General features: G+C 41.5%; 1 long non-coding RNA gene and 1 pseudogene across 2 annotated transcripts in view; one reads left to right on the top strand and one right to left on the bottom strand.

Annotated features, from left to right (window-relative positions):
- Positions 1–24,828, bottom strand: part of LOC134733985 (uncharacterized) — a 151,315-nt gene that overhangs the window by 43,539 nt on the left and 82,948 nt on the right. The window contains exon 2 of one of the 2 annotated variants that reach the window (XR_010117430.1): positions 10,127–10,237. This is a non-coding gene — a long non-coding RNA (uncharacterized lncRNA). Of the gene's footprint in view, positions 1–10,126; positions 12,087–24,828 lie in introns of those variants that run through there. The other variant, XR_010117429.1, reaches the window with a different exon arrangement.
- On the top strand, positions 15,128–17,300 carry LOC134733980 (RNA-binding protein EWS-like; annotated as a pseudogene).

Genomic DNA, 24,828 nt, shown 5'->3' with positions numbered 1-24,828 from the left:
TGGTTGAATGCCCCTAAGTGTTTTTATGTTTTTTAATAAGGTAAAATTTATGTAGCATAAAATTCACCATTTTATTTTAAAATGTACAGTTTAGTGACTTTCAGTACATTCACAATGTTGTCCACCAGCACTACTACCTAATTTCAGAACATTTTATTTTCTTCTTCACATGGCGTTCTCCACAAATACATATACATATATTTTTCCAATTCAGTTCATCTCGAGTCTTCAATCCTTCAGTTTCCTAACCTGAGCTAATAGCAGACTTTAGGAGATGTGCAGACCACTAAAATTGAAATCAGATTGTCAAAAGGATCATGGTTCTGCACAATTACAAGTGATGGCAGCTCTGGCCACAGTTTTGTTGAGCTGAAAGAAGAGTTTTAAAAGCCTAAAATTGAGTCATGTAGCTGAAATGGCAGGCGCATGTTTGTACATAAAGGACCTTCCTTCTAAGGTCACAAGCAACTATTTCAATTAGAAGATGTCCTGTGGGGTCAAAAGAAGCAATGCTTGTTTAAAATCCTTGAAATTAATTAGATCGAGAAGAGGAATACAAGTAAATTAATTAGTTGTAAATTTCCTTTGCACAAAGTCCAAAGTGAAATCCATCTGCATCTAATATAGAACTGCCCATCATTGGGAGTAATTTAGCTATAATGACTCTGAACAATCACACCACCTCCCTCTCTGACAGTTAGTTGCCACCACATCCCCCATTCAATCAACTCTGAAGTCACCCGATTCTGTGATTCTGAGTTCTGCCACTCTCTGGAACTTGCCGCAGCCTCAAGACTGGTTTCCGGGGGTCTCCCCTACGATCCACTGGCACATTTCTGCCAGGAACTCCTCTTCATATAATGTATTACTCTAACATTCAGAAAACTTCACTTCCCCCACCCCCAATTACCTATAAAATGAAAAAAAAAAAAAAAATACGTAGCCCTTCTCCCTATGTTTTCTCACATTTTAAAATCCAAAGTTCTTCCTCCTTGTTGTTCCCCCATGAACTTCTCTTTAGTTAAACTGTCCTGCTCACTATCACCCAAACACGTCATGCACATCACCATGTTCACGCCTTTCAGCTGTCTCCCTTCCTAGAACACCGTGCCTTATTGTCTTAAACTCTAAATCCTGCCTGGGCTTCCCAAGCCTCATCTTCCCTCTCCCTGGGGCTCTCCCGGGCTATCTCAGTTTCCACGGCTCTTCTGTCTGAATTCTTCACCACATTCTACCCTGTTTCCTTCGTTTCTGTGTCATGTTCTAATTTCATTTGACTTCTGGTGTCCTCTCACTCTCTCTGACCCAATCATAGTTCTTTGTGGATAGAGCTTTGTATGCAGCCATTAAGAAATCTCTACCACTTCATTAGACGTAGTGTTTTGAACATGGTAGGAATGCTATTTATTGAGAACAGAACACAGGCTGTGTCAGATCTTCCTGGATCAAAATTCTTGGTCCATTTTTAACTTGCTATATGTTATTCAGTTATTTGACTGTTTAAAGCTTCAGTTTCTTCACTTGTAAATGGTAATAATTGTAGTTCCCACCTCAAAGGGGTGTTGCAAGGATTAAGTGAGATAAAGCACATAGAGTGTGCAGGACAGTCTGATACATAGTTCTTCATGCATGCAGGTGAGGCATTGTCATCCGTAGCACCAGCTATTACTGGAAGTAAAGACGGTCCCTTAAGTGAAGATGAACCAACGACAACAGTGAGGGAGGCAGCCCTCTCCAACACACTTAAAACTGGAAAAAAACTGACCTCAAACCTGCAGGAGTGTTGGGGGAGGGAGAAGTTCAGAGAAAACAAAGCTAGATAAGCTGGAACTAGATTTATAAAGCTACTTCACACCAGTGATTTTCAACCAGCAAATTATCACCTCTCAGTAGACCCGTGAGACTGCCCCTGCCAGACCCCTTCCCCTTTCACATCCATGGAGCTCTCCACAGGCACATTCACCACGTGTGTCTTCCAAATCCCTCCCAACCATCAGTGACTCGACTTCTCAGTCCCCAAACAACTCATGTCACCACCTCATCTGCCTGGCACCACCATCCCCATCAGTGAGTATAAGAGTTTGAGGAAAATAAAAACACCCTCTCCTTAGAGAAACTTGGGGATTCTGTATTAGGCTTAGAGCCCAGAGCTGCTCCCAATAGTACCAGCTAATTCCACACTGTTACAGGTCCGGAGGTGCCTGTGCTTCACACTTGGCATGTTTCTGTTCCTTTAGATTCCTCTTAGCTTTCTTCCCGTGACTGTAGATGACAGGAGGAACATGTGAGTAGCTTCTGTGCATCCCTGTGGAACTGCCTTGTCTCTTGCCTATTGCTGCTCCCATAGAGTAATGTGAGGCCAGGACCTACTTTTCACGATGTTATCAATGCTCCATCTTTCATGCCAGGGAGCAGGTGCTGCCAAGATGGGGATCACGTTTGTTAAAAAATTAGTTCAATAAGCATATGCCTGGCACACTTCCTAAGTACTAGAAAAGAGTGATAAAGAAGACTTATTTCTTCTAGGTCTAGTATTACCCCTCTTCAATCCACATAGAGGCAGAGTGCTGTTTCTGAAATATAAATCAGGTCTCATCCTTCCCCTGCTCATAGCAACACCCTGCTCAGCCAGATCATCCTTCAGCTTCATCTCCAGCTTATTAAAAACAGACAAGCAAGTGGGGAAACATCTGGGATGTAGAGTTGAGAAAGGTTGGTTTGCCGCAGTCCCAGCTCCAGAAGAGCATCTTTAAATGCAGCAATTGCTTGCTGATATATGCAGAAGTCATATGGAGGTCGCTGTGGGTGTGCAGAGCCAGGTTCTTGGCCTAGAGAAGCAGAGAGTCCCTCTGGAGGCCATGACAAAATGAACTTTCTCCCCAACAATGCTTCATCAGAAGGTGAATATTCTGACTCCAGTCTTCGTGCTTCTCTCTGCCAAGGGCTCTCTTTCCTGTCAAGTCCTCTGAGTATCTTTCTAAAAGTGATAGTCATTCTCCCAGGCATTGCACAGAACTGAAAGCAGTTTGTTTTGCTGGGAGCCTCAAGATACTCAATAATGTCATGTATTTCCCTGGAATGTCCTGCCTCCTCTTCACCAGTGCAGTTCTTTCACTTCTCCTGAGATCAGGCTGAAAGGTCACCTCCTCCAGGAAGCCCTCGCAAATTCACACCCTTAATTTCTAATCATTTAACCATTCTGTCACCTTCCAGCAGTTATATGGTTATGTGTTCAGTTTTGACTGTGCTATTCTTCACTTGCTGATATGTTGTTGTAACTGCAGATCCTTTATCCAAAACCTGTGGAGTTAAATGTGTTTTAGAATTCAGAACTTTTCAGATCTTAGAAAGATGACAGAGGTTCTGGGGCGGCACCCATAATCAAACACATTAATATTTGTTCAGTGAAACTTATGAATATTCATGGTAACTGGAGTATATAAAAATTGTAATTAGCTTCTTATCTGTTCAGGTCAGGTTTTGCCACAAGTGAATCCAGTATTTCAGAAGTGTGGACCTGAGCTATTTAATAACCACCGTTACCGAACATCCCCCGTGCTAGCACTCTGCTGTTGTGTGCAGTATCTGATTTAATCCCACAACAGTCCCACATGAAGGTGGTGTTGTTTTCCACACATTATAGGTGAGAAAAATGAGGCTCAAAGAGATTATATAATTTGCCCAGGGTCGAATCTCTAGAAAATGCAGGCACCAGCATTCAAACCCAAGCCTGCCATAAGCTCAATGCTCATCGGCCATACAGTTCTCATATTGCATGTGTTTCCTTATATGACTCTACTTACGGGGTTCCATGTACAAAGTAGAACATATAAATGCTTACCAATGAGGATAAACAGACAGAAGGGCACTTAGTTTTTTCTTCGTAATTCACAGGTTGTACTTGTCTTCCTCCAAAAAGACTGTACAGCATTTTAAAAGTTAGTTCTGTAGTGTCTCAAGCCCCTAGAAGCCCAGAGGTGACCAGGGCAGACAAAGTCACTGACAAGTACATCACATGACAGGTCCCAGCCAGGCAGCATATGGGCCCACTGACCATCACATGTATTCCCAGCTCACACAGAATCAATGGTCAACACTTAAAGCTCAGGAGGTTTCAACTAAAAGTCCAAATAGTTTCTCTAAATGTTAAAATTATTTTTAAAATTGTTTATCGTTCTTTCTCTTGACCAATTGGATGCTCTCACAACACAGTGTCTTCATTCCTTCATGGCAGTAATCAGATGATGCTGAGTAGCAGCTTTAGACAGAGGAAGCACTCTCCAATTAGCCACAGTTTCTCCACTGCTACACACCTAGATTCTGAGGGAATTTCAGTTTGGGGCCACCGTACCTGATGGAGAGGGCCAGAAGCAGTAAGCTTGCCCTGTCATGCCCCTGCCCTGACCCCCCACCACTGAGCAGGCTGACAGTCTTTTTACCGATTTGAGCAAGGTGGATGTGTTGTGTAGTTCCTCCATTACAAATCAAGAACTTCCAGGACACTGTGAGATCACAGTTTCAGCACTACCACAGCCACCACTATGCAGCAAGGGGAGATAGAGAGAGAGAGAGAGGGAAACAGAGAGAGAGAGAGAAATAGAGATAAAGAGAAGATGACATTTCTAACCCCACTTAGAAACCAGATATACAATTCCTTGTGCCAGAGACAGAAGAGAAATCTGATGTGGTAAAGCAGACTAAAGCACAGCTATTGGGCCCAGGAGTCAGAAGGACACAGAAGTGGCCCCTGTGTCAACCCCTAAGAGGCAAAAGTTTCTACATGAAGCAGAGCAACCAGAACCTAGATAACTTTTTGAGCCCAGGCTCCACCACCCTTGAAAGGAAACAAGAAAAGCTACAACACATAGCTGCTTCAGGGTCATGGCTTATAGAAAGCTCTGTGACTAGAGAATCTAGATGAAGCAGACAGTGTCACCTCAGGAAAAGGTGCCAGCTAACTGCTGGCTCCATGACTGTATCTGTGATGTTCTCAATACCGCCTGAGCCACCAACACAAGATCTGGTTCTGGACTTGGGGTAAGGGGAGAGGATGGAATGGGGATTGATGATTGATAGAGAAGGTTAGGTGGAGGCAACTGCAAAACAGCTTGCCAGAAAGGGGTGTCAGGTTGTGGGAGGGGAAAGAGAGTTAGCAAGAGAAAAAAAGAAATTCCTACTTAAGCTGAGCCTGCAAACAAAAATCCAAAAACACATGAGGAAAATACATAAGCAAAATAGCTAGCAAGGTTGATAATGAGATTTATTCACTGGCGCAAACCCGGGAGGCAGAGCTTGCAGTGAGCCGAGATCGCGCCACTGCACTCCAGCCTGGGCGACAGAGTGAGACTCCGTCTCACAAAAAAAAAAAAAAAAAAAAAAAAAAAGAGATTTAAGAAGATAGATGAATTCCTGATCAGAAAAGGAATAGAAATCTAGAAAACTAGACTCAGAAAAATTTATAGCTAAGTAGACATTTTAAATATGTTTGAATAACCACCAGAAGAACAGAAATATAATCCCTATTTTCCCAACTAGCAGAAATAAGAGGGTAAGGAAGAAGACGATCAGTCCAACAAAAAGTAGGAAAATGAAAAATAATAAAGAGAGGGGAAATCAAGGAAGAATATACTGGACAATGAAGAAATACTTCCTAGATTTTCGTAGCTTCCAGTATGATCAACCAAAACCCAAGTTTACCAGACTAGTGACCTTTCTCAATGTCAGCAAAAACACCTTCAGGTAGGACCTAGTAGAGTTTACAATGGAATTTTATGTGAAGAGAGGCTAGTTTTCCATTTAACCCACATTGAGAACCCAGATATTTGCCCATTATCATCTGAAGCCCACTGTGCAGGAAGCACCTGCCTTAGGACTGTCATTACCAAGCACGGAATCCCTCAGGGGGTAGGTTTGTTTGGTGAACTCTCAGGAAACTCTAAGGAATAAATATAAGAGTAGCAATAAAATCTGGACAACCAATTGTACCAGAGCTTGTCAAGGTCGCTGTGGGCAAAAGGACCTTGACCAGATCTGTTCAATGATTGCCCTTCCTCTTACAACCAGCCCCACATCCTGTCAGATACATTTATAATTCTGTGATTGGATTTCAAGCAAATACTCCCCCCCATCAATACCATAACCTGAATCAGGGCAATGATTTTGTTAGTCTTCTGAAAATTTCCAAAATTTCCAGATCGGTTCAGTTTCCTGGGCCTGGGAGAAAAAGCTCACTGGGCTGTGTGCCTCAGTGTCCTGAGAGATGAGGTGCTTGCCAAGTGTTCTCTCTGGGAGCCAGAAATGTAAAGCAGATAAGGTAAATTGCATTGTTGTTCTGGTTTGGACCTGAGAGGCAAACATCCTGTTTGAGATGAAATAAATGAATTCTGGGCCTGAATAAGCTGATTAAATAGGATTCACTCTAGAGCAGTCTGAAAATTAGAAAGAAGCACTGCAAAATTTTGCCTTTACTTTCTGGGCTAGAAAGGAGAAGATCCCCCAAGGAGGGGACCCATTTATACCAGGTACCATGTTTTACAATTAGAAAAGTACAGCTACAGACTTGGGAAATAGAAAAGAGTCTTATATAATTTTGACTTGAATGAAGATAAGCAGAATTTAAATTTACAGCACCAATGTTTCCAAAATAATGACAGCTAACATTTATCAAGTGCTTACTATATGCTTGACACTGTTTAAAGTATGTAATAATTACACAATATTTCTTAACGCACTGCTTGAAAAAATAAAAAACAAAGCCAAATTCCCCAAATACTGTGAGGTAAGTGTTATTATCTCTCCTTTACAGATGAGAAAACTGCTGAAGAACAGCTAGTATGTGCTGGTGCTGAGATGGCCACCTAGGATGTCTGTCTGACTCCAAAGCCCATTTACTTAACTATTAGCCTATCTAGAAAATAGTCTTACCTTCAATGTGCTTAGTAATACTTAACAATGTACATACAGTATTAGTCAAAAAAAGTACAGGATCTTTGTGTCTCACCTATAATGTAGCCCACACCTTGTTTTCCTTCCTAGTAGCTATCCCTAGTCTCTAATTTACAGAATTTCAAGTTGTTTGAGAATGAACATCTCAAAGAGGGAAACTCCTTCATCCTAGGAGGTGAACCATGATTAATCTGAGCCACTAAGGCAATCTTGTTTCTCTTTGCTGGGGATTGGAGGGCATGTAACACAGCTCTAGCCACTGAGAACTAGAAAACTTCTGCTGGCACAATCTGGGGGAAATTTTGCTCCATGATAAACAGATCATGAGAAAGTCTGCTGCATTTTTTCTTTTTCCAATGTGAGGGTGTAAAGTATGATGCTTGGACTTGAGGCAGCCATTTTAGGCTTGTCTGCCTATGGACAAAAAGCCAATATGCTGAGGATGGTAAAGCAGAAAGGTTTTTTAAAAGCCTGACTGTCTAATGACAGATTGAGCCAATAAACCAAACTTGGAATCCTCTATCTCCAGACTTTTTGCTACATGGTATAATTATATATCTTTGATGCTTAAGCCATTATTAAGCATATGTCACTGTATCCAAATGCATTCCAACTTACACACACATCTTTTGTCTGTGTATAGGCATAGCATATATTTATATATTTTTCACCTTTCTTTATTCCAGTTGACTTTTAGCTGTGTAGCCAAACAAAACCAATCAAGAAAGGAAAGGAAATACATTTTGAAAGTAGTTTATCAATACTCTTCTGGAAAAAAAAAAAAGTTCAAGGTTTCTGTACTATCATTTACCAAGCCCCATCCTAAATCCACCTTAAATGCAGTCACTTGCAAGCTATTACTGAGCAGTAAACAAAATAAAATATACCCCCAGGTCCCTCCTTAGTAAAATAAGCAGCTTGAACCAGATGATTTTTAGGTAAACTTTAGCACTGACATTTATACTTTAAGAAATGTTTATCTTGTAAAAATTTCTAGCAATGACCTATAAATAATGACCACATCTTTAAATACTTCATAAAATAGTAATAATTTATCAAGAGTTTTAAATCCTTTCCCTCTGCCTACCTCAGTTCCTCATCAGAAAAATGTGAAAAAATGTAATTGATGCTCTTTAAGGTTCTTTTCATCTGTGGGGCACTCTTGAATCTGGCTAGAATCTGAAGTACGTGGTTCTAATCCTCACTGACTTCTACTCAAAGCTTATGCAGTCAGGTACCTGGCAATGTGTAAATCATAAATAGAACTTTCTGGAACACATACTTACATTAAAATTAAATTAAATATTTCCTTTCCTTTCTTGAATTAAAATTTAATGGACTCACTTGGACTGTGAGCTCCTTATTCACCTTCTGTATCCTCAATGCCCAACACAACATATAGTATATAGTAGGTACTTCATAATTACTAATTTTCCAATAATGGCTACCACTTTTTGAGCATCTACTCTTTAAAAGACATTTTAAAATAGGGTTTCTAAAATCCTCACAACAGTCCTGCAAGGGCAGTATTTTTACATTTATAATCTAAGTAAAATTGGGCTGCCTGTAGGTCAGTTTCAGCATAGTGTCACATCCAAAATAAACACAAATCCAAACCCAATGACATTAAGAAATTGTGTACGTCTTTAGTGAAGTCAATTACATTGTAAAACTTACAGCAGAAACTCCCTGTACCTGTCTTCCTAAAATCTCGCAGCACCACGAAGATCCCCAATCTCCACCTTTTCCAAACTCCCAAACAAAACTCTTGCCTCCTCCCAATTCTAGTTCACCCCATTCAGTTCTCTTCTGTCCTTTGGGGAGTGGCCTCATGCCCTGTATGACCTAAATTGGTTGAAAAGTTTAACCTCTTCAAGCTCTCCAGTTTTCCCCAGTGTCCATTGATTTTCCCATGTACACGCTGCAAGAATTGATCGCACTACCATTTGGACGCAGTCCTCTGATCCAGAGCCATTGTCATTCCCCAACACCATGCAATGGCTGTGCTTTGCACTGCTTATGCAAAGTTGCTCTGTCATGGATAGATATCCATTAACCAGTGGCTGCCCCCAAACCACCTGAAGAAGTCCTTAAAAATACTTCTGCTCCTCACACCAGTCCCTGTGAGTCAGAGTGTCCTAGGGTGAGACCCAAGATTCCACATTTTTAACAAGCTTTCCAGGTGATGCTGAGGCATAGTCAGGTTTTGAAGCACTACTTTATACTGCAAAGGCTTTAGAATTGAGCTACAGAGTAGCTCATGCCCATAGGAACAGGAACATTTTACCCATTTTAATGTTTAATCTTCCCCTACAACATGATGTTCCAGATACACAGGCAGTCCGCAACGCCTGCACACCATGGGTTTAAAAAATGTTAGTGGTGACGTGCAACTCAGAATGTATTCCCCAGAGAAACTGTGACTGGAGATCCTAGCAGGGCTGGGAGAGTGCTCCAGAGCTCTGCGTCCCTTCTCAAAGTGATTCTGTGAGAAGATATACATAGAAGTCTCCACTGGGGCTATCAGGCAAAATTTACCCCTGACCCCGATTCCACTCCTATCTCAGGAGCTGATGGCACGAGGGGAAGTTCAGATGGTGACAGAGAGCAGAGAGCTCTAGTATTAAGGGGAAGAAGTCAGAAAAGGTGTCTTCTACAAAACCTACAGGAAGTAGACCCCCTGTAAGGAGGGATACAAACAGCAAGATTTTCAGGGCCCCTGCAGTGGCTTCTTACACAGAGTCAGGGCTCTGACAGAGGGAGAAGGCATTTACTGGGCAGAAGAGGCATTTTGAGGAGGGGAAACAGGAGGGCCCAAGGCCTTAGACCCCTCAGGCAGCTGTAGCCAGGGATCCCGTCCAGGATCAGAAAGATGGGACAGACGGGCCTATCCCAAGGGCAAGCCTTTCCTCAAGCAAGTTCTCACTATAGAAGTTCCCTCTCCTGAGTCTTCCTCAAAGCTCTGCTCTCTTTGGAAAGCACTTCAGCATCAAGAGGTGCCATCAGAGACCCCTCTAAGGGTTTTAGTCATGGAAGAAAGAAGATTTGGCCTCATTATAAGGTGATCTTACCACACAGGTTCTGAAGACAGTTTGGGAGTGAGGACTAGTGTTATTTGAAACTCAATTGCATTACATGATTAGTAGCAATTCTTGTCAACAAACATTTATCAAATACTTACTGATGCACTAGGCCTGGGGAACATGTGGCAAGAGTGAATCAATCCTTGGCAGGGCATCGAGTACCGGAAATCAGAACACATGATCCGACAAGCATGAATGTCCTTATGAGTCTGCTGGAACAGAAAAATTGAATGTAGAACTACCTCAGGAATCCCAGACGTTTACTTGCTCAGAATAAGGCTTGGAAGGTCAGTGGGATCATTGATCACAACAGTCAATGTGTGATTAAATCCAGTGTCACTAAAATGTAAGTTCTGATCCAACATCAACATGGGTTCTGTACAGCCATATCTTTACAAGGGAATGAGATTTCACCCAGGGACTTCCCTATGGGACTTCCACAGCACACTGACAAATCAACACAATCACCTCTTGGGTTAGCTACAGGGACATGCACAGGGGTAACTTTTTTGTTGTTGTTACTTTATGATCCTCTGCTTCTCATCCTTCCAGGTATACTCCCCACATCCTTTTTATAGTGTTCCTGCCTTCTATCTTGTTTTGAATGGACTGACATTGTCCTTCCTCTCCAAGAGTGCTTTGCAGAGTTAATTTAGGCAGTGGAATCCTTTTAGCAAAACAAAGCTTCCATGCAACTTCAATATTTTAAACATATAAACCCAGATCTCTGGGTCTCTGTCCTGTCTAGACCCTGTCCACCCTCAGAAGCAACCCTGACACCTTAGGAACACAGCTGCTCTAAAACACTAATCAGTACCAATTCTTGCCTGTGAGGCAGAGACTGCGAATTGCCATTCCAGTACCACTTTCTTCTTCTTCCTTGGTAACAGAATTCAAATTAGGGTGGGAATGAAACCAACTAAAAAACTACATTTCCCAGACTGTCTTCCTGCTAGGTAAAACCAGTCCTGTGACTAAAGTCTGGTCAATAAAATGTAAGTGGAACATATGGGACTACAAAAAGACTCCTTAAAACTGAGAGTTGTGCCCTTTCTGTCTTTCTATTCTTCTTCCTTCATGCTGCCTTGAGTATGAGTATTATGACTAGAACTTCAGCAGCCATCTTGGACCATTACATTACTTTAAATGTGGTGTCTATGATCTACAGAATATGGGGCAGAAAAGACAGAATCTGGGTCTGGATGACTTCATGTCACTGTTATTCCAGTTATGCCCTGCCTGCCTCTGGACTTCTTTTTAGGTAAGAGAATAAGCCCTGTATGTTTGATGCAATGTTGTTTTGGTTTTTCCAAAATATGCAGCCATATCAAGTCCTAAATGATACAGAATCTGTCCATAGTTAACTTTTCCAGTGAAAACTTCCACTGCAGTTCTCTTCTTCTTCTTTTTCTTCTTCTTCTTTTTTTTTTTCTTTTTTTTTGCAACGGAGTCTTGCACTGTTGCCCAGGCTGGAGTGCAGTGGTGCGATCTCGGCTCACTGCAAGCTCCGCCTCCTGGGTTCACATCATTCTCCTGCCTCAGCCTCCGGAGCAGCTGGGACTACAGGCACCTGCCACCATGCCTGGCTAATTTTTTGTACTTTTAGTAGAGACCGGGTTTCACCGTGTTAGCCAGGATGGTCTCAGTCTCCTGACCTCATGATCCACCTGCCTCGGCCTCCCAAAGTGCTGGGATTACAGGCGTGAGCTGCTGCGCCCAGCCAGGTCTCTTCTTATATACTACATTTGGAAAAGAAAAATTATTAAGAACTAAGAACATACAGCCATTATGGTAAATACTATATGGATCAGATTTGTTTATAAAATTAATAATAATAGCTAGTGTTTACCGAGTGCTTGCTGTGTGTCAGGCTATCTGTAAGCACTTGTGCATACATTATTTTATTTAATGCTCAAATTAACAACATAAAGTAAGTAATATAATGGACAGTTTTCCAACGGGGAAAAAAACGAGGCTGAGAGGAGTTAATAACTTGCCTAAAGTCACACAGCTAATTAGTTGCCCAGCAGAGATTTGAGATTACATCTCTCTTCTGTAACAAGCTCCAAATATAAGGGGACTTACAGTCTAAGCAAAATAAGTGAGTAGATAAAAGGAACTTTTGAATTACTTTATAATAAAGACAATTTAAGCAGTGTACTTTATCCTAAGATTTAAATTATGTTTACTTTCATTATCTAAACTTTAGATTGAAAAGTTCTGAAATCAAACTGACTTGATACAAATCCTTGCTCTATGTCTTCCCAGAAGCGTGATCTTGGGCAAAATTCATCAGCTTCTCTGAGCCTCTGGCTGTCATGCACAGTAAGGTGTGAATTGATGAGATAATGTATAAGAAGTTTGTGATATGCCTGCAATGATGAAGAAGCTATTATCAATTTCATGACACAGGCAAGGTGAAATGAGAAAAATGAGGTAAGAATCAATCGACTTGTTTTATGAAAGAATTTGAAAATAACTCTTTGGAGAGCTGGCATAGAATAGTAAAATGTTTATGATGTTTTAGTGCACATTGACAGTGAGAGGCTGAGCAAGATACTTCCTCTTTAGTCTCAGTTTTATCATCTGTAAAGTGGGAAACACAATATTTTCTACACAAGGTCATTGAAAGAAAGAAATGATTACTGCAAAGTGCTACACCACATTATCATTAGTAACCTCCACTAGCCCTTGCCGCTTCTTAGTTTTTCCACATGAAGTGATAAAATGTCTATCTCCCTTTCTTGTTTTTCACATTTCAACCTATTACTGGGATTTCTTTCATACTATAAAAAATCAATCACAACACTTATGATTCAGAAATGTTAACCCTAATAAATGTAAAAGAATAAGAATTAGATGATAGAGAAAAAACAGTGGCAAGCACACAAGAATGGTAGTTTTTATAGGAAAAGTGATAATTACTAAAATTATAAAGTCTGTTAAGAGACTGCATCAAAACTTAAAACTTTTATGTATCAAAAGACACAATGAACAAAGTGGAAAAGTGACATACAAAATGGGAGAAAATATTTGCAAATTATGTATCTGATTGAGGAGTTGATATTCAGAATACATAAAGAACTCCTACAACCCAACAATGACAAAAAACCAAATACCTTGATTTAAAAATAGGCAAAGGACTTCAACAGACACTTCTCCAAAAAAGACTCACAAATAGCCAACAAGTATATAAAAAGATGTTCAACATCACTAATTATTAGGGAAACGTAAATTGAAGCCACCATGAGATATCACCACAAAGCCATTAGAATGGCTACTGTCAACAAAGAAAAAAAAACAGAAAACAACAAGTGTTGGTGAGGATGTGGAGAAATTGGAACCTTTCTGCTTTATTGCTAGGAATGTAAAATGGTGCAGCCCATCAAAAAGCTAATCCACCACAATCACCAAATAGGCTTTATCCCTGGGAGGCAAGGTTGGCTCAACATATGCAAATCAATAAATGCAATTCATCACAAAAACAGAACTAAAGACAAAAAAACCACATGATTATCTCAATAGATGCAGAGAAGGCTTTCGATAAAATTCAACACCATTTCATTAAAAACTCTCAATAAATTAGGTATTGAAGGAACATACCTCAAAATAATAAAAGCCATCTATGACAAGCCCACAGCCAGCATCATACAGAATGGGCAAAAGCTAGAAGCACTTCCCTTGAAAACTGACACAAACCAAGGATACCTTCTCTTACCACGTCTATTCAACATAGTATTAGAAGTCCTGGCCAGGGCAATCAGGCAAGAGAAAGAAGTAAAGGCATCCAAAAAGGAAGAGAGGAGGTCAAACTAGCTCTGTTTGCAGATGACATGATCCTATATCTAGAAAACCCCATAGTCTCAAAAGCTCCTTCAGCTGATAAATAACTTTGGCAAAGTTTCAGGTTATAAGATCCACATATAGAAATCCCCAGCATTCCTATACACCAACAACAGCCAAGCCAAGAGCCAAATCAAGAACACAATCTCATTCACAACTGCCACAAAAATAATAAAATACCTAGGAATACAGCTAACCAAGGAGGTGACAGATCTCTACAATGAGAATTACAAAACACTGCTCAAAGAAATCAGAGGTGACAAACAAATAGAAAAACATTCCATGCTCACAGATAGGAAGAATCAATATCATTAAAATGGCCAGACTGCCCAAAGCAATTTAAAGATTCAATGCTATTCCTATCAAACTACCAGTGTCATTCTTCACAGAGCTAGAAATAACTTTTAAAATTCACATGGAACAAAAAAAGGAACTCAAATAGCCAAGGCAATCCCAAGCAAAAAGAACAAAGCTGGAGGCATCATACTACCTGACTTCAAACTATACTACAGGTCTATAGTAACCAAAACAGAATGGTACTGGTACAAAAACAGACATATAGACCAATGGAACAGAATAGAAAGCCCAGAAATAAGGCTGCACACCTACAACCACTGACCTTTGACAAAGCTGACAAAAACAAGCAATGGAGAAAGGACTCCCTGCTCAATAAATGGTGCTGGGATCTGGCTAGCCATATGCAGAAGATTGAAACTGAATCCCTTCATTACACCATGTACAAAAATCAACTCAAGATGGATTAAAAAACTTAAATGTAGAACTCAAAACTATAAAAACCCTAGAAGAAAACCTGGGCAATACCATCCTAGATATAGGAATGAGCAAAGATTTCATGACAAAGACACCAAAAGCAACTGCAACAAAAGCAAAAATTGACAAGTGGGATCTAGTTAAACTTAAGAGCTTCTGCACAGCAAAAGAAACTATCAACAAAGCAAATAGTCAACCTACAGAATGGGAGAAAACTTTTGCAACCTATGCATTTAACAAAGGCCTAACATCCAGCATCTATAAGGAATTTAAACAAATTTACAAGAAAAAAAAACACCCCTATTAAAAAGTGGGAAAGGACATGAACAGGCACTAAAAAAGAAGACACACATGTGGCCAAGAAACATATGAAAAAAAGTTCAATATCACTGATCATTAGAGAAATGCAAATCAAAACCACACCAGTCAGAATGACTATTATTAAAAAGTCAGTAAACAAGAGATGGGGATGTTGAGAGAATGAGAAGGAAGGAGAGAAAATGGCATCCATGGATTACAGTGCCTATAGCCAAGCTGCAGCACAGCAGGGCTACAATGCTTACACCGCCCAGCCCAGTCAAAGATATGCACAGACCACCAACACATATGGGCAACAAAGCTATGGAACCTATGGACAGCCCACTGATGTCAGCTATACCCAGGCTCAGACTACTGCAACCTATGGGCAGACCGCCTATGCAACTTCTTATGGACAGCCTCCCACTGGTTATACTACTCCAACTGTCCCCAGGCATACAACCAGCCTGTCCAGGGGTATGGCACTGGTGCTTATGATACCACCACTGCTACAGTCACCACCACCCAGGCCTCCTATGCAGCTCAATCTGCATATGGCACTCAGCCTGCTTATCCAGCCTATGGGCAGCAGCCAGCAGCCACTGCACCTACAAGACTGCAGGATGGAAACAAGCCCACTGAGACTTGTCAACCTCAATCTAGCACAGGGAGTTACAACCAGCCCAGTCTAGGATATGGACAGAGTAACTACAGTTATCCCCAGGTACCTGGGAGCCGCCCCCATGCAGCCAGTCACCACACCTCCATCCTACCCTTCTACCAGCTATCCCTCTACACAGCCGACTAGTTATGATCAGGGCAGTTACTCTCAGCAGAACACCTACGGGCAACAGAGCAGCTATGGACAGCAGAGTAGCTATGGTCAACAAAGCAGCTATGGGCAGCAGCCTCCCACTAGTTACTCATCCCAAACTTGATCCTACACCCAAGCTCCAAGTCAATATAGCTAACAGAGCAGCAGCTACGGGCAGCAGAGTTCATTCTCACAGGACCACCCCAGTAGCATGGGTGTTTATGGGCAGGAGTCTGGAGGATTTTCTGGACCAGGAGAGAACCGGAGCTTGAGTGGCCCTGATAACTGGGGCAGGGGAATAGGGGGATTTGATTGTGGAGGCATGAGCAGAGGTGGGCGGGGAGGAGGACGTGGTGGAATGGGCAGCGCTGGAGAGTGAGGTGGCTTCAATAAGCCTGGTGGACCCATGGATGAAGGAACAGATCTTGATCTAGGCCCACCTGTAGATCCAGATGAAGAATCTGACAACAGTGCAATTTATATACAAGGATTAAATGACAATGTGACTCTAGATGATCTGGCAGACTTCTTTAAGCAGTGTGGGGTTGTTAAGATGAACAAGAGAACTGGGCAACCCATGATCCACATCTACCTGGACAAGGAAACAGGAAAGCGCAAAGGCGATGCCATAGTGTCCTATGAAGGCCCACCTACTGCCAAGGCTGCCGTGGAATGGTTTGATGGGAAAGATTTTCAAGGGAACAAACTTAAAGTCTCTCTTGCTCAGAAGAGGCCTCCAATGAACAGTATGCGGGGTGGTATGCCACCCCGTGAGGGCAGAGGGATGCCACCACCACTCTGCGGAGGTCCAGGAGGCCCAGGAGGTCCTGGGGGACCCATGGGTCGTGTGGGAGGCCGTGGAGGAGATAGAGGAGGCCTCCCTCCAAGAGGACCCCAGGGTTCCCGAGGGAACCCCTCTGGAGGAGGAAACGTCTAGCACTAAGCTGGAGACTGGCAGTGTCGCAATCCGGGTTGTGGAAACCAGAACTTTGCCTGGAGAACAGAGTGCAACCAGTGTAAGGCCCCAAAGCCTGAAGACTTCCTCCCACCACCCTTCCCGCCCCTGGGTGGTGATAGTGACACAGGTGGCCCTGGTGGCATGCAGGGAGGAAGAGGTAGCCTCATAGATCATGGTGGTCCCAGTGGAATGTTCAGAGGTGGCTGTGGTGGAGACAGAGGTGGCTTCCGTGGTGGCCGGGACATGGACCGAGGTGGCTTTGGTGGAGGAAGACGAGGTGTCCCTGGGGGGCCCCCTGGACCTTTGATGTAACCGATGGGAGGAAGAAGAGGAGGACATGGAGACCTGGAAAAATGGATAAAGGCGAGCACCATCAGGAGCGCAGAGATCAGCCCTACTAGATGCAGAGACCCCGCAGAGCTGCATTGACTACCAGATTTATTTTTTAAACCAGAAAATGTTTTAAATTTATAATTCCATATTTATAATGTTGACCACAACATTATGATTATTCCTTGTCTGTACTTTAGTATTTTTCACCATTTGTGAAGAAATATTAAAACAAGTTAAATGGAAAAAAAAAAAAAAACAGATGCTGGTGATGTTGTGGAGAAATGGGAATGCTTTCACACTGTTGGTGGGAGTGTAAATTACCTCAGCCATTCTGGAAGACAATGTGGTGATTCCTCAAAAACCTAGGAGCAGAAATATCATTTGACCCAGCAATCCCATTACTGGGTATATACCCATAGGAATATAAATCACTCTATCATAAAGACACATGCACATGTATGTTCACTGCAGCACTATTCACAATAGCAAAGACATGGAATCAACCTAAATGCCCATCAATGACAGATTAAATAAAGAAAATGTGGTACATATACACAATGGAATACTATGCAGCCATAAAAAAGAACTAGTTCATGTCCTTTGTGGGAACATGGATAGAGCTGGAGGTCATTATCTTTAGCAAACTAATGCAGAAACAGAAAACCAAATACCATATGTTCTCATTTATAAGTGGGAGCTAAATGATGAGAATACGTGGACACAAAGAGGGAACAATAGACACTGGGGCCTACTTGAGGGTCAAGGGTGGGAGGAGGGAGAGGATCAGAAAAAATAACTGTTGGGTACTAGGCTTAATACATTGGTGATGGAATAATTGGTATAAAAAACCCCTGTAACACAAGTTTGCCTATAAAACAAACCTACACATGTACCCCCGAACCTAAAAGTTTTTTTAAATAAAATGGCACAGCCACTGTGGAAAACAGTATGATAATTCCTCAAATAAATAAAAAAAGTAATAGTCTTTCAAAAATATTAAAAATACTCTATGATCAGCAATGTCAATTCTGTGTAAATACCCCAAAGAATTGAAAGTAGGGACTCAAACAGTTGTGCACCCATGTTCATAGCAGCACTATTCACGAAAAGCCAAGAGGTGGAAGCAACCCAAACACTCATCGGCAGATAATGGGATAAAGAAAATGTGGTATTCACATATATTAGAATATGATCTACCCTTAGAAAGGAAATTCTGACACATGCTACAACATAGATGAACCTTGAGAGCATTATGCTAAGTGAAATAAAAACAAACATTGTCACAAAAAACAAACATTTTAGGATTCTGCTTATATGAGGGATCTGTTGTAGTCAAATCCATAGAGATAGAAAGCAGAATGGTGGCTGCCAGGGGCTAGAGGAAGGAAAGAATGAAGAATTGTTGTTCAGTGTACATAAAGTTTCAGTTTTACAAGATGGAAAGGTTCAGGAGGTTGGTTGCATAAGGAATATATTTAACGCTACTGAACTGTACACTTAAAAATGGTTAAAACAGTACTTTTATGTTAGTGCATTTCATTGCAATAATTTGTTTTAGAAACTGCTGTTATAAGTACAGCAATAGGAGGAGAGTGAAAAGGACACCCTGGAAGAGACCAGGTGACAGGAGTGCAGCAGCATTATGTGGGTGTCAGTGATGCATTTGACAACGACCTCCATAAAAGTTGTGCTCCAAATTAAATTGGCCTGTTTTTGAATGCACTCGTCTAAGTGGAATGCTGGCAGGGTGAAAACACTGCATAATCAGGAGTAAATAGGAACTACATCTGGTTGGGAAGCAAAAGGTCCACTGGGGCATGTCGGAGACTGATGTCAGAACTGGCTTTGTTTAACAAACTCACTAATGACCTAGAAGAAGGCGGAAACAGCCACTGCTAATGAAATTTGCAAAGATATGTTGGCAATGCCCTGGACTTGGCCATAATGGCGTACGCATTGCTGGGATGCAGAGCAATTTTCCACTAGGTAGTTAATTGGATTAAAACAACGACTTCCTGGGATATACATAAACACTTGCTCAATTCTAACTCTTATTTCCAGAGCAGAAAGCAAACTGAAATGTGATGCAGTTCATCAAACTATATGTGATAGAAGCCTGTGGAAGAATAGTGCTTTCCCATAGCACAATTCTGCTTGCGTTATTTACCTCTAGGTAGAAGACAATGGAATCTACACATAAAAAAAGATATAAGACAGGAGAAGGTGAGAGACCCAGGGGACATATACTGTTTCTTTCATGGAGGGAGGTGTGGGCAAGATGCCCACAAAATCTAAATATGCAAGGGCTCTGATGCTTGGCACAGGTTTTGCCATCCCCTCTATACTGCTTAAAATCTGTCAGTGGTTCCCCAGGGCCCTTAAGAGACATCTCAGGTCCTTGACAATGCCCTGAATGATCTAGCCCCTGCCTACCCATTCAGTTTTCCTGTGCCACTGCCCTTCTCGCTCATGCAAGAGGCATCTGCTATTTTGCCTGCCCAGTAGCAGTTTCCTTCTGCCAACAGCACCACAATTTTCTTTGGCAGATTCACTCCTTCCCCACTCTGAGTCATCATTCCACCCCCTGTCACTGTGCTTGGTTCAGGTATGGACAGAGGACTCAAGCTGTGACCATCTGACTCCATCACAGAACTTTTTAAATCAACTATTGCTAAGTAGCAGTTCTCCTTTTGATAAGGTTGGCTGCTGCGAGACCGACCTCAGCCTACAGGGTTTCTCAGAGAAAGGTGCTGTTGGCATTTTGAGCAGGACAGTTCTTTGTTATACAGAACTATCTTGCATGTTGTAAGCATTGAGCATTTCTGCCTCTGTGCACTAAATTCTTAGTATTTTCTTTTTATTTATTTTCTTTTTTTTTTGTTTGTTTTGGAGACTGGATCCCACTCTATTACCCAGGTTGGAGTGCAGGAGTGTGAACATGGCTTACTGCAAGCTCAATCTCCTGGGCTCAAGAGATTCTCCTGCTTCAGCCTCCTAAGTAGCTGGGACTACAGATACATGCCACCATGCCTGTCTAATTTTTAAAAATTATTTGTAAAGAGAGGGTTTCACTATGTTGCCCAGGCTGGTCTTGAACTCCTGGGCTCAAGCAATCCTCCCACCGTGGCCTCCCAAAGTGCTGGGACTACAGGCATAAGACACTGCTTCCAGCCCTGTAGTACTTTTTGAATCATTGTGACAAAGACAAAAAAACCAACGCCCCTTCACACCCACACCTAAATACCAACCCATGGCTAAGAACTACAAGAAACCATAGAACTTTGGCCATGAGATGAAAATCTGAGAATGAGTCACTTTGCGTGGGCACTACCTTCCCATCTTCATGGTCTTCAGCTTGCATGTCACTTCCTCAAAGAGGCCTTTTCATACCTTCCCCATCCAAATTATGTCCCTATCATGACTACTTATTATGTATAGTATTGTACCAATTTGCAAATACATATTTAGTTGTGTGGTTGTTTGTTTCATATCTGTTTTCTCCAACTAGACTATAAGTTCTATGAAGAAAAGGGCTATCTATTTTGGTTTCCAATGACTGGCATTCAATAAACATTTGGATAGAAAGGAGAAAGGAAGTTGCTAGGGTCTGAATGTTTGCTCTCCACCCCCATTCATGTGTTGAAATCCTAATACCCACTGTGATGGTATTAGGAGGCGGGGCTTTTGGGAGGTGATTAGGTCATGAGGGTGAAGCCCTTATGAATGGGATTAGAGCCCTTATAAAAGAAGCCCCAAAGAGGTCTCTCACCACTTCTGCCATCTGAGGTTACAGTGAGAAGATAGCTGTCTATGAGGAAGCAGACCTCATCAGATACCAAACCTGCTGGTGCATTGATCTTGGATTTCCCAGACTCCAGAACTATGATAAATAAATTTTTGTTGTGTATAAATCATGGCATTTTGTCTATAGTATTTTGTTATAGCAGCCTGAATGGACTAAGACAGAAGGTTGCTTGGAAACTAGTAACATTTAGTGACTAGGGTCTCAAGCCAACCCACAAAAGCCTGCTTAATTTAGGAAACTAAAATGTCATCTACACTGTTGTTATGAGAGAAAAGGAAGAACTAAGATTGACCATAGAGTCATAGGAGCCTGTCTGCCTTTCCTTAAAACCAGCTCTTGGAATTCCCCTGGTTCCCATGGGAACAGGTCCTACTTCAGAACAGCAGGAGCTGGAAGCTGGAGGTGGAGGTTGGGGGTCTGGTAGCAGCCAGCGCCCACTCCTCTCCTCTCTCACCCCAGACTTGGCAGTGGTGTCAAGAGCTCCACTAGTGGGGAGAGGGAGTACAGGTGACAAAGGAATCACTTGACCCACTGTGGAAATCAAACACCTGTCCTTGTTGGGAACATAGGTTGTTTTGTGGTCACCCAGCACTATTTCCCCACTTCCTAACACATTTCTGTCCCTCCAGGAGCATAATCTACCCCACTGAAGGTAGCCTTGGTGACATGGGAAATCCAAATGCCTGCCTTCACTCTGGAAGCCAATACATTAGATCCCTCCTGCTATGGCTGTCATACAGTGGAGCAACTAACAGATTCTCTCCTAGGACTTTGAATCTTAAGTGAGCAATATAAAGGCATGAAAAAAAAAAAAAAAAAAAACAGACTGAAGAGCATTCATCCAGTAATGTGACTCTGACCAAGATGTTCCTGCTGCTTGACCAGTATTGACTTCTAGTTTCCTGGCCCCCCAGGGGTGCCCTGACTGCTGCCCATTTCCAAGTCTAGTTCTCTAGGCTTTTCTCAATTCCTGGACAATGAATATCATTCCAATAAAGTTCTCTTTGTCAAAAATACCAGGGCCAGACAGTTTATTTGCAGTGCAAGAATCTGGATAGATTTCTGAGACCTGATCAAGTCATTCACTGCAGTTTCACATTGCCATTCATTTGTTCCAAATGCAGCTAATGAAGTTTGATTATGCCCCACGTACTGTGCCAGGTGCTGGGTATAAAAAAACAAAAACATGATTCAAGCCTAGGGCTAAGAGGACACACTCTGCTGAGGAGGCAGAGAAATAAATCAGCAATTAAAATTGAAGTGATATCATCAGTGGCAGAGAGTCCTGGGAAGATGGTGATCTGAACTCAACTCTCTTCCCTTCAGTCACACTTTCTATTTATTTTCAAAGAATCTCTCTGCCTCTCCCAATTCTAATGACTTCTAGGGCCTATGGTTATCAGACTCAAGTGAAGATTTGGGTACTGTGGAATATCTGCAAACTCTCTCCAGTGGGCTGAACAGGAGCATGGGGAAGCCAGAGTTGGAGAGCTCCAGAGTGGGATCATAAAGCCCAAGATCACAGTAAGCACTGGGGAAGGTTGCCTGGGTTTCCTGACCCTAAGACGCCAATAAGGATAGGACTGGCAGACTGGGTCCTTCCTGCCCAAGAGGGAGGGAGAGCATGAGAAAACTAGGGAGCAAGGAGGCTGCTTCTGGGGCCCTGGAAATCTGCCAGCATCCACACACTCCCTTAGCCCACAGGATGAAAGACAAACTTTCCTTGCCACTATTGAGGCTGCTGCCACATTAAGGACTTAAACAAGCAGCACTTGTTTCTCATCTGGCTGTCTGAGAGAGAAGTATGCATCAGAAGAAACTGAACACATGCATAGCAAAATAGAGCTGCTGAAGAAGAATGCCAACACTTTGCATATAAAAATTAGTACTTAAGTAGATCCAGTATAGCACACACAGCAACAGCAACAACAGTAAAAGAGTCTTCTGTGGTCAAAGAAAAGCTCAACTAAAAGATTTAGAGGAGAAATCAAAGCAGAGGGTGGCCATGGTTAAGATTTGAATTAATGGCCTGGATGATCAAATACGAGAAATATTTTAAGCATGGAAGAAAAAATAAATAAACGTAAATTGTGAAGGAAAATATAAGAGACTTGGAGAATATATCCGTGAGAACCATAGGTGTTCTAGAAGAAAAAAAAAAAACAGTTATACTTAAGTAAATCCTCTCTGAATTCTGACATGACTGAAAAGAAAAGAGACATACCAAGGAATATCCTAGTAACATTTTAAACTGGGTAAAAAGAAAAGCCTGCCAAGCATTCAGATAAAAAGAGAATAAGCTCTATAAGTGAAAAATAATCAGACTGGCATCAGTTTTCTTCACTGTAGCCTTAGAACATGAAAAACAGTAAAATAACATCCATGGACACTGGGAGACCGCAGCAAGGATCCTACACGCAGTCAAAATTATTCACTTCTCAGAATGAAAGAAAAATGCATGAGAACATGCCAGGAATCGAGTTTATCACCCCCATAGCCCATCTTAGGAAAAGAATCTGCGGAGACTATCCACATACAAAAGAATGAAGTTGGGCCCCTACTTAACACCATAAATTAACTCAAAATGGATCACAGACCTAAAGATAAGAGTTAAAACTTTAAAACTCCTAGAAGAAAACATAAGAGTAAGCATTCATTACCTAGAGCGAAGCAATGGTTTCTTTTATTTTTATATTTATTATTTTTTATAGAGACAGGGTCTTGCTCTGTCGCTCAGGCTGGAGTGCAATGGTGCACTGCAACCTCTGCCTCCCAGACTCAAGTGATCCTCCCACCTCAACTTTGCAGGTAGCTGGGACTACACATGCACACCACCATGCCTGGCTAATTTATATATATATATATTTTGTAGAGATGAGTTCTCGCCATGTTGCCCAAGCTGGTCTCAAACTCCTGGACTCAAGTGATTCATCCACCTCAGCCTCCCAAAGTGTTAGGATTACAAGCACGAGCCACCACACCCAGCCAAGCGATGGTTTCTTAGACATGACACTAAAATCACAAGAATAAAAAGTCAAATTGGATGTCATCGAAATAAAAATATTTGTGCTTCAAAGGATACCATCATGAAAGTGAAGAGACAACCCATAAAATGAGAAAAAATATTTGCAAATCATGTATTTGACAAGAGATTTGTATCAAAAATACTTTTAAAACTCTTTTCAATTCAATATTAACAATGATAGACAATCCAATTTTAAAATGCATAAAGGGTCTAAATAGGCATTTCTTCAAAGAAGATATATACAAATAGTCAATAAACGTATGAAAAGAAGCTCAATATCATTATTCTATCATTAGTCATTAGGGAAATACATATCAAAACCACAATGAAATACTGCTTCACAACTACTTGAATGGCTATAAGAAAAGACAATAACAAATGTTAGGGGGATTGAAGCCCTTATATGTTGGTGATGAGAATGTAAAATGGTTTGGTCACATGGAAAATAGTTTGTCAGTTCCTCAAAAAGTTAAACATATGGTTATCATATGTACTAGCAATTCTACTCCTAGGCATATAGCAAAGAAAAATGACAACATTCATTCACACAAAATCTTGCACATGAATGTTCATAACAATATTATTTATAAAAATCAAAAACTGGAAACAATTCAAATTCCCATCAACTGATGAAAGGGTAAACAAGATGTGGCATATTCATATAATGGAATGTTATTTTGCAATAAAAAAGAATGAAGTATTGATGCATTCTGTAACATGGATGTACCTTGAAAACATTATGCTAAATGAAAGAAGCCAGCCACAATGGATCATATATTGTATGAAATGCCCAGAAGAGGCTCATCTATAGAAACCACAAATATATTAGTGATTGTCTGGGGCTAGTGAGGGTAAGAGGGATGAGAATGGGTAATAGGCTAATAGGCATAGGGTTTCTTCTGAGAGTTGCAAAAGTGTTCTAAAGTTATATTGTGGTGACAGTTGCATGAGTGG

The sequence above is a fragment of the Symphalangus syndactylus genome, chromosome 12 (genome assembly GCF_028878055.3).
Source record: "Symphalangus syndactylus isolate Jambi chromosome 12, NHGRI_mSymSyn1-v2.1_pri, whole genome shotgun sequence".
NCBI lineage: Eukaryota > Metazoa > Chordata > Mammalia > Primates > Hylobatidae > Symphalangus > Symphalangus syndactylus.
Note: the sequence above shows the minus strand (reverse complement) of the source record. Positions and strands in the feature narration are given on the sequence as shown.